The sequence below is a fragment of the Centrocercus urophasianus genome, unplaced genomic scaffold (genome assembly GCF_019232065.1).
Source record: "Centrocercus urophasianus isolate 14NV4802_14NV808 unplaced genomic scaffold, USGS_Curo_1.0 seq_38, whole genome shotgun sequence".
In the NCBI taxonomy this organism is placed as follows: domain Eukaryota; kingdom Metazoa; phylum Chordata; class Aves; order Galliformes; family Phasianidae; genus Centrocercus; species Centrocercus urophasianus.
Window position 1 is genome coordinate 2,254,288 of NW_024884955.1, and position 9,929 is coordinate 2,264,216.

A 9,929-nucleotide genomic window follows, 5' to 3' on the forward strand; every position below is an offset into this window, starting at 1 on the left:
TCATCTGTCAAATTATGCTTCTGCTTAAATGCTATCAAGAGGGAATAACTGTATTAACTCAGATAGTAATTTTTATGACATTGAGTTCCAAGGATTAAAAAAAGGAGACTGAAACTGAATGTGCAGAACATATGGCTACCTCTGGAAGCACAATAGCATCTGAAAATAATTTAATTCAATACAATAACATTAATTGAACAGGAAGAGTATATACATAAATTGGTTGCTATTTTGTTTCAATCACAAATAATTACATTTCCCTGTGTCTAAATTTCCTTATTTCTTCAAATGCCTCTAGGAAACATATGGGAACATATAATTATGCCATGTGCAGCATCTGCATGGATTAGGACCAGAGTTAAATTTTTCTCTTCTTATACGTTAGATGTTTTTTTCCCCTCGTTGAACAGATTTTTCAGATTCTGACACTTTTACCCTTTGCTTGTTCAGGTTTAAATCTCACTTGCGGCTTTAAGTAGGCATCAGCAATATAAGTCATGCGTCATTTAGATTTTCTTCTTTTCTTTCCACATTTGAGGAAGGAATTCATTCTTAGGAATACAGCTGACTGTTGTAACAACTAAGGGTGCTCAGCCCTTTGCTCTCCCCCAACAGAGACATGATATGTCACAAGGCATTGAAGTCTGAACAACTGAGAATTATGCTCAGCGTTTGGCATTCTCTCTAGAAGAATCAGATTTGTGGGATAAGCAATATAGCTACAGCTATTTCTGTCATTATTTTTGAGCACCGTGTGTTAATGCTTGTAATAAAATTAAAACTTCACTCTGAATACCTGGTAACTTTTGGTACGTCACATAGACATTTGTAAAAGGAATCACATTTGAATACTTTTGTATTAAAATCAGTTTGCTAATTGATTTTAGTGCATCTTTGGTATAGAATCTAAAATATTTTTTCTAATATAAGTAGATGACACCTCTTGAGACCCTTAACGAGCATTACCATTTATTCTATAGATAGAATAGCACACATGGATTTCTACGTGCAGAAATACATGCATTTGAGGCACCTTCCTGCAGCAGATCACTCAGGGACCAGCAGACCTTCAAACAAGAAAAGTAATCTCAGTGCCTTGACATCTTTCCATATTTCCCAATAACATATTCTTTGTGATAAGGACCTCCTGAAGAGTTCTGATCTGATTTGTAAGCTTTTCAAAATCTGTTATTTCAGTGTGAAATGTGTGGGAAGTTTTTCTTTAGCAGAGCTGGATGGGGAGTTGGAACTATCAGTGGTGGTAGTTTGAAATAGATCTGCTTTTCTCCAATAGGACCTGTCAAGAAGGAAGAATCAAAAGGATGAGAAGCCTCTGTGTTGTTGGAGTCCTATCACACAGAGCTCTTTAGAGAAGTGCTGCTTCTTCCAGCCGAGAGGCAAGAAGATGCTGCCCAGGTTTCTTCCAATTACCCAAGATCTTAGCAAAAAGCTCTGTTTGATTGTTTCAAACAGGAACGTTGAACAGGGAGTGCTCTCTTAGACTTGGCCTACAAATCTTCTCACAGGAGCACAAATACTGCATTTGGTTCTAAATAAGGTGGTGAAGGGGAAGCAGCATAAGAAAGAGAAGCAGCTGTCAGACAGAGGATACGTTCTGTTTGATGAGACATACGTTCTTCAGCTGAACTTTTCCCATGTGATCTGTTGTGCTCATTTTCCCAGCAGAGAGAGGCTACATATTAGATGGGCATCAGATGGCAAGCCTTAGAAAAATAGATTGAAAACAGCGCAAATAATTATCTCTAAGCACGCACAGAGGCATTCATTATTGCTACTGTTACGCTTCGAAACATCACGGTGCAGAGTGAGGAGTGGGAAAAGAAAAGCCATCTCACTTATTTCTTCAGTTTGAAACATACATCATGTCCCAGGCTTACAAAGAAGCTTTAAAAAAGAACCAGTGATTGTAGCATGAACCAATTCCAGGTAAGCACAAGAATCAATTCATGAATGCCTGGATGCCCCAAGTCAACATCAGAAGACTTCACAGCACAATTTATTGAAGGTGATTTTCACTGATAGTGCCTAAATTGCCTGCCAACCTAAACGCACACTATCCAATCTGGTCAGTAGAAATTTAAGGACGTGTTTTTTCCTTGACAGTGACATTGCTGCAATCAGAATTGTTCTAATAACCATTTTCTTCTTGGAGGCACTATTTTTTATCCATCTTTCAAAACAAAATTACTACTTTAAGATAAATTAAAAAAAAAAATAAATAGCTTGCATAAACCTAAAAACAGTCTTCAGAAGTACAACAGACAAGTATTAAACCTGACCAGCTGACAGTAAAACAACAACAGCACTTCATAGTCAGCCTTCTGCTGTGGAGAAGGGTGGCAGCAGATTTTCACGATGTATGTGGTACAAAAGTACACTCCTGTAGGCACATACAAGCCTTTATGGGAATATGCAAGTCAGGGATTGAGGGGATTCTGTTAAGGCCTTTTCTTTTGCATGTCAACTTTGAATACCTGAGGACATTCACAACTACCCTTCAGCAGCATCTGTTAGGGAACAACATCTGGGTGATAAACATTACTAAGATTGCTTCCTAGAATGGATCCCATGCATTGGCAAACAGTGATGTGCCAGGAACAAGCTCCAGCTGCAGCAGGCCAGGCAGTGCTGTTACAGAAATCTGTGGAAACTGCAGGCCAGTTTGAAATTTGCCTTGCAATGATGATGTCAGTAGCACCATTCAGGACTAACGTGAGTCGATTCTTCAAAGAAAGTCTGAACTTGCCCAGTACATAGAAATACAGCTCTAGATGTGACATGTCTCACAAACAAGAGTCTACAAACTGTTAGTATCTCTGTTCTTCATGAGCAGTGGAGAATGGACCTGTCCTACCTCCTGTGTGTTTTACAAACGCTTCCATTTTGATTCCAAAATTTTAAGCCTGATGTTTTATTTACAGAGCCAAACTAGAGCTGTATAGTTCTCAGTTTGTCCACATATATGAAGAACGTAACTACTCACGTAAACAAATACTTGATAAATCAGCTTGTTTGATAAAAGGGCTAGACACGCTGAAGTAAATTCCTCACTGTGTATGAAGTAGAGTCCATCACACTAAAAAGGAATTGGATTCCAAGAAATCATTGGTGTATTTTCAGTGACTCTGTTGGTAGGAGATGCTCTAACGTAGGTCAGAGCTTGCTTTCAAGCAAACAGATGCTACTGTGTCAGACTGGGAGCAGCTTCAGCTGGAGTTGCCTAAGGTCTGTGAGTTTTGGCCTTCATTATTGCCAATGAATCCACCGCTGTCTTTGATGAACAGTAAAACCAATTGCAAAAGTTATGCTTCAGTGTTAAGGGGAACAAAAATCCACTGATATCAGCAAAAGTGGAATTTCATACAGGCTGTATTCTTGTCTCTACTTGTTCAGCAGGTAAGGGGACATCAGTAAGGAGAGACAGGAGACAGTTTGTTACTACATTCCAGGCTTGCAGCTCTTGCTTTTTTGTTGTTGTAATTTACAGCACATATTTCAAAGCCGGTTATTCCCTCTAAAACAGCATAGAAACGCCAGAGAAACCATAGCAGTAATTTAAGTATTTGGATTAGATTTGAAGCATAGAAGTGTTTTCATCTTCACAGCCAATGAAATGTCATTTTGCACCATGTGCATGCCTAGGGCATCTCAGGAAGAAAAAACCCTCGAATAAATAAACAGGTTTAAAGAAAAGCTGCAGTCAACACTGTCATGACTGATATCACTGTATGAAAATATTACTTAAACATAAAGAGTTCATTCTTAAATCCCATATTTCTAAGCAAAGATAGTCTGTCATCCAATGTGTTCTCCAGTTGTCATTCGTAGAACAAATCAAAGCTATTACAGGCTGTACCTACCTGTAGTTCCCCAGCACCTCCTGTGGTTGGAAGACTTTGGGTAGCAGCACCCATGACATGAGGGATTTATTTTTATTAGGGAAGCCTACCATGTTTGTTTTCTGATTCAGCAGGCAGAACGTTATTCCGGTGCTTTGCTGCTTGTATATTGAATCAGTGATTTTATAAATTGTACAATCATGTACATGTAAGCTGATGTAAAAGTCAGTGATGCCAATAAGCTGTTGCTTAAGAAGTCTGGCAGATTCTGTCTTACCTTTGTGAGAGACTCATCTGCATAAGCCTCTCATTGGATCAGTAGTTTTTTACTTCACTCCCAAAATTTCAATTACCACCTTCTGCTCTGTTTCCTACTACAAGAGGCACTACATAATTAAACCCTATCCTTGGTCTTGGAAGAACACAGAGTGGGTTGATACACGCTGATTTGGCCATCGTGCTCTACTGCTTTGCTATGATCACTGTCTGTCTTCGAATTACTGGTTCTCCTTTGCCAATTATTAATTTTCTCAGCATTCCCTACCCCAAAATTGCTATTTAAAGATAGCAGCAATAAGCATTAAGTCCAACCCCCATCTCAGATACCTACCAAATGCATTATTTTCAGTCTGTAAGCAGTTTTATGTATGTATCATAATTCCCACGTGAACACATACGTTGAGTATTCTGGGACCAGCTGAGATTTACAGATCTCTTCTTTAGAAAAGTCTCAATTTTCTTCTTGAATGAAAGTAGCTGAAACCTTGCACATTTAAGTACATTTTTTCTTTTTGCATTTTTGAAATTATCTTCTTCCCTTTGCATAATGGTTAGCAGCCTTAAAGCATCCTGTTCCTTCAAGTGCATCAGTTGCATGGAATAAGGATCTCATTTTTCACACAAATTCTATGGCAGGGCAACCTGACGGACTGAAATTCAATGAAAATTACATAAAATTGAAAGAGAGCAGATGCCATTGTAAGTGATGACAGGGTAGCACTCTTACTATCATCTACTTTGCATAATAACATTAGCAACAAAGCCAGTTAGCACATTTGACAGCTTTTCCCAGCAAGCTGTGACTGTAAGCTTTTTGGAAGGAGACAAAACTTCTTTTCCTACCTAGGATTTCTCAATTGCCTCAGCCATTCACACTGGTTCTATGTTCCTTGACACAATATCAGAGGTAAAGTACCGTATTTACGCAATTTTCTAAATGATAGGAAGGCCCCAGTTTCCATCATAATCTGTAACTTCATCATTTAGCTCTGCGATAAATTTACAAAAATTATCTAGTTGGTTTTGTCTTGTGTGTGTAGGGCATATGTTTGAAAGCTCAGCTATTCTTTATAGATTGGAGCAATGATGTGAGACGTGGGATACTAAGCTTAGGCTGGCTTTGGATCCCACCTACACATCCTGGTGCTACTGACTCATCCTGCAGCTCGGGTAAGAGTAATCAAGTACCTCTTTCTCTTATCTCATTCATAAAGCTTGCACTTTTCTTACATTCCCATTAGAAAAATGCCTCCTGTCCAAAAGAAACGTTGATACAGAATGTGCTGAAATCTGTGGGTGACATTCTCCTGGCTTCAGAATACTTTAGATCAGCCCTTAGGAAGCCATTAGGAATGGGAGATAAAGGAGTAGTGTTTGCTACATATTGTCCTCTTACTGTTGGAGGAGAAAAGTAATTTAAGAATTTCCTAGGCAACATCGAGCTTTGTGATTCCCTCAACCACTTTGTACTTACCTGTAAATCTCAGGCCCTGGAGGTCATTTAGCATACAAGAGACAGTACTGTACGGGCAAAGAATTAGAGAGGATAAAAATCTCCTTTTTTTCTAATCTTCCTTCACTGGCTACTTTTCTCATTGGCCAAGATCCCTCTGTCTGTCTGCACGAGATAATGGCAGAGCTGACCCTTCTTCCACACAATATCAGTACGTGCATTAACTCCTAACATCATCCTGGTTGAGGGATGTTTTGTGAAGTCAGCTATCTTTGCATTTGTATTTTAGAGACTGCACATCTGTGAAGGAAAATGTGATGTCTTTCATTTGCATTCGTCAAATTTACACTCAGAGCTAACTCCAGGTGTCTCAGAACACAGTTCTTCTCCCAGCTCTCTTTGCTGCTAAGAGATAACGAAACCTAAAAGAAACAGCTGTCTTTTGTGTTTGTTTATTTGTTTTCCCCAACAACTTTAGAGACACTAAATTAGGCCCTAGGTTTACCAGCTCCCGAAATGGGAATTATTTAATCAATTTCTGACTTTAAAAGTTTTTCTTTTCTTATTCACTACTAGAAGCAAATGCAACTTCATTTGGAATCTCTATACATCTTGCCGTATAATAGCATGTAGTGTACTTTAAGAAAATAATACAAATAAAGGAAAAACAGTAGGGAATTTGGGGCTCAGGTGAACTATAATGGGTCCTATTAACATTGCACAACAGAATTCTGAATTTCTCCTGCAATGATGATAAATATTTACAAGATGAAAAGAAAGGCTTTCTTCCCAGGGTTTTATTTATCCTCCTTGGAAGCCATTACCTGAAGCACTTTCTACTTTTGGTGATGTTAAACATAATCACTTCAATTTTTCAATCCAATGACTATGCCTCCACTAGAAAATATTTACAATTGTGATAGTTTTAGAATAGAATTTATGTCTGCTAACGTTTTTTGATGCTTTTCAAGGAAGAGTTGTATGGCCTTAGAAATATCACCCGACCTTGGTCAGAGGGTGAAATCATCCAGCTCTGCTGAGTACAAGAGCCTTCCACAAAACCTGCTTATCAGCTGAATTTCTCTGAAGTTCCCTTTTTATTCTGTCATTTTTTCCTCTGTATCTGGCTTTGCAGTTGTTCGTTTTATTCCTTAATCCAAAGGCCAAATGCTCAACAGCCAAAAAGGAGAAAGATCTAAAATGAGGAATAGAAAAAATAAGATTCGCAGCAAATTTAAAATGCTGGGTCATTCCCTGACTTTGTTAAAAGATCCCCTGCAAACTGCTCTCATAATTGGCATTTTTTTATGGGAAGAATTTTCCTCAATGTTAGAACATGAATGTAGAGTTAGCCCTGGGACTAACATGACTGTTGTCCTTTTACAGCTGCCTGATTTTCATCCTCAGAGGTGCTTTTGATGTTACTCTCATTTCAGAAGTTCTAGTCTTGCACAGACATTTAATCTGCTACTGCCTTTCTGACAGTGTCCACCTATGATGATCTGTGGTGGCTTTCCAACAAAGGCGCAGCACAAAAGTGTCCGTTTCTCCCCATTTTGTGTGTAGGAGTTTCTGAAATTGTTTTAAAGATTCTTTCCGCTACATTCATTTTGCTTATTTCCATTCAAAGGGAGTCTAATTAATTCCATCTGAATATTCTCCATGATCAAAGGTGGGTCATAAGGGGCACCTTTCTACCCTTAGTGAAAGGTGTTCAGCTGTTTCTGTAGCCACGTATGGAAGTGTCCTCAGGTAGGAATGGCAGGCAGTGCTGATGTCCTTTCCTCTACACCTGCAGTCAGAATCTGAGCACAGGATAAGATGCACTCACCACTTCAAGCTTTTTTTTAAGTTATTCTTCTTTGGGTCAGCTTAGCTGGGTTGTTAAGAAAAATAATCCTCTGTTGTTTTCTGTTTTACCTTTTATCGCTACCATTCACTTTAGTGTACCAACTTATTTTTATGTCTTGATGGGATTATTTCTAAATTGTTCAAATTCAGAACCGTTTCTGTTTGCTCTCACCATGATCAAGGCAACACTGTGCTCTTCTAATCACTTTTATTGTGGAGAATTGCTGATTAGTTGGCTTTGTACTTGTCTTCCAGACTAATTTATAAAACTAATTCTAACAACAGCTATTTGAAACTTACGACTCCAATACAAATAAAATTCAGGTTCATAATAGAAGTTTGAACAAGTTTCCAGAAAATGAATTTAAAAATCACAGTCTTACTGGAACAATGACTACACCATGTATGCTTCTCTCTTTACTCTTCTGTTAAAAACATGCTACACATTAATCAACAGACAATTGAACAAGATGATGATCTTGTGTTCTACGACACTGAACTTAATGAAGTAAATTCAGTGACTGGAATTTCTCCTGATTCATGCTAGTGCAAACAAAAAGAGACACTGTGTCTATGTGGCAGTACAGTTCATACCATATAGCTATTTATTTTATACAACGCTTTCTTTTGTCTTCAGATTGGAATAAAAATTGCTATTTACATTGCAAAAAAACCCCACCAATCATTTAAGATAATGTAATTTTAAAAAGATGCGACCTATTATAACGAGAGGGCAGCTGAGGGAAAAAGCTTTTCATTATGACTATTATTGCATTTTGAGTCTGAATTTTTTCCTCAATTTACTGTTGAATTGAGTCTTCTGCCAGGAGATACTATATTATGCTCGTTTTTCTCTTTAGAACATTAATGGAAGTTTATAACTAATGTAATTGAGATCAAGCATTGGATATCAAATGGATGTTGCTTGATGTAAGAGATGCCTTTTTGCTGCTTTATAAGCTCTGTTGATGTCAAGAACTGAAAACGTGAATGTTCTTCAGAATAATGAATACAAGCATTTTTGTGCATTTGCATTCAGCCTCAGAACGTAAACAGTCTGTAATCCACATGGCTTGACCCAGTGTTTACATGGATTTCAGAGCTCACATGACATACAAATTCAGGTCCTCTTAGGAAATGAGGGCAACCAAAGCTTAATGCAAAGTGATTACTTGTCTTCTTTCTACTCCCTGACAATTTCTTCCTTCTTTCAAAATTCAAAATTTAAATTTTGTAAGTAATTAAACATGGCTCTGACTTCATAATGTAAAGGTGGCTTGCTTTTAAGAATGCCATGGCTACTAAGTTGATAATGGATGCTGGATACCTGCATACCTGAATTTCAGTGCATTTTAAACTTCTCACAGCATTTCTTTCCTTCTCTGGCACTGTGTCTCTTCTGACTTAGAAATTAGCACTAGCAGCACCAATTGCATAGCTTTACATTTATTTGTACTTGTCCTTTCAGTGGTGGTGTTGTGTATGATAGAGCAAAGGAGAAACATTTTCTGCTCTGAAAGTTTTAGTTCTCTAACCTTTTCACAGATGACTGCCCCACTCTGAGGACAAGCTGTTACATCAGTCCTTTTTTGTTTGTTTGTTTTAACATACGTTTTTACGCCTTCAGTCTCCATTCACTCTGGCTTACACACACAGATATGATTATTAATCCCTTATTAATATAAGGGATAAGATTGAAGTGCCAAAGGAGCAGAATGGGAGCAGAAATTCCTCCAGGGTTGTTGGGAGCTTCATTTACTGGAGTTATGCTCTGGTTTATATTCTTGCTAGAATAGATTTTAGTAAGGCAGGCTGAACTTGGACTCCAATTTCTTCAGCATCAGGAAGTGCCATTATTGGCTGCAATAATAACTGGAAAATATTTGGCTTCACAGTGTTTAATTGGAACTGCCTGCGATGGCTGTTTTACAAACAAAACACTTATTTTTAGTGTCCTTTATTGCGTTAGCAATCATTTGGAAACAGCCTTAGAGGTGTAATTCCTCCCATAGCAGCAGGCTTTGCAGTACTGAGTGTTACCTGCCTCTGGGCTGGCTCCTCACGCCTTGCCCTGGTTGACGGATACAGCTGGGACTCCTGCAAACTTGGAGGTGACAGCTGCACCTTCCTTCTGCACACTGAATGTGGTACCTTATAAAAAAGGGCATTAGAGCTGGAAGGAGCAGGATCTGAGTTCTGAGCTGTATTTCTTCTTACAGTCTTCTTTCAGTTTCGTACACTGCAGTCGCAGTTGATTGTATTCCTGGTCCTGCTGGACTGTTACTGTTTTACCACACACAAGTTGTAGACAAAAAAACTTCCTTACAGGATTTTAAAATAAATTGTAGTAATTAAAAATTCATAACAACAGAATAATAGAGGAGTTTCGAATGCTCCACAGATAAGAACATCTCAGTATTGTATAATTGAGCAAACAGAAGAAAACACATAACTGCCTTTTTAATACCACACCAAGTATTCAAGTG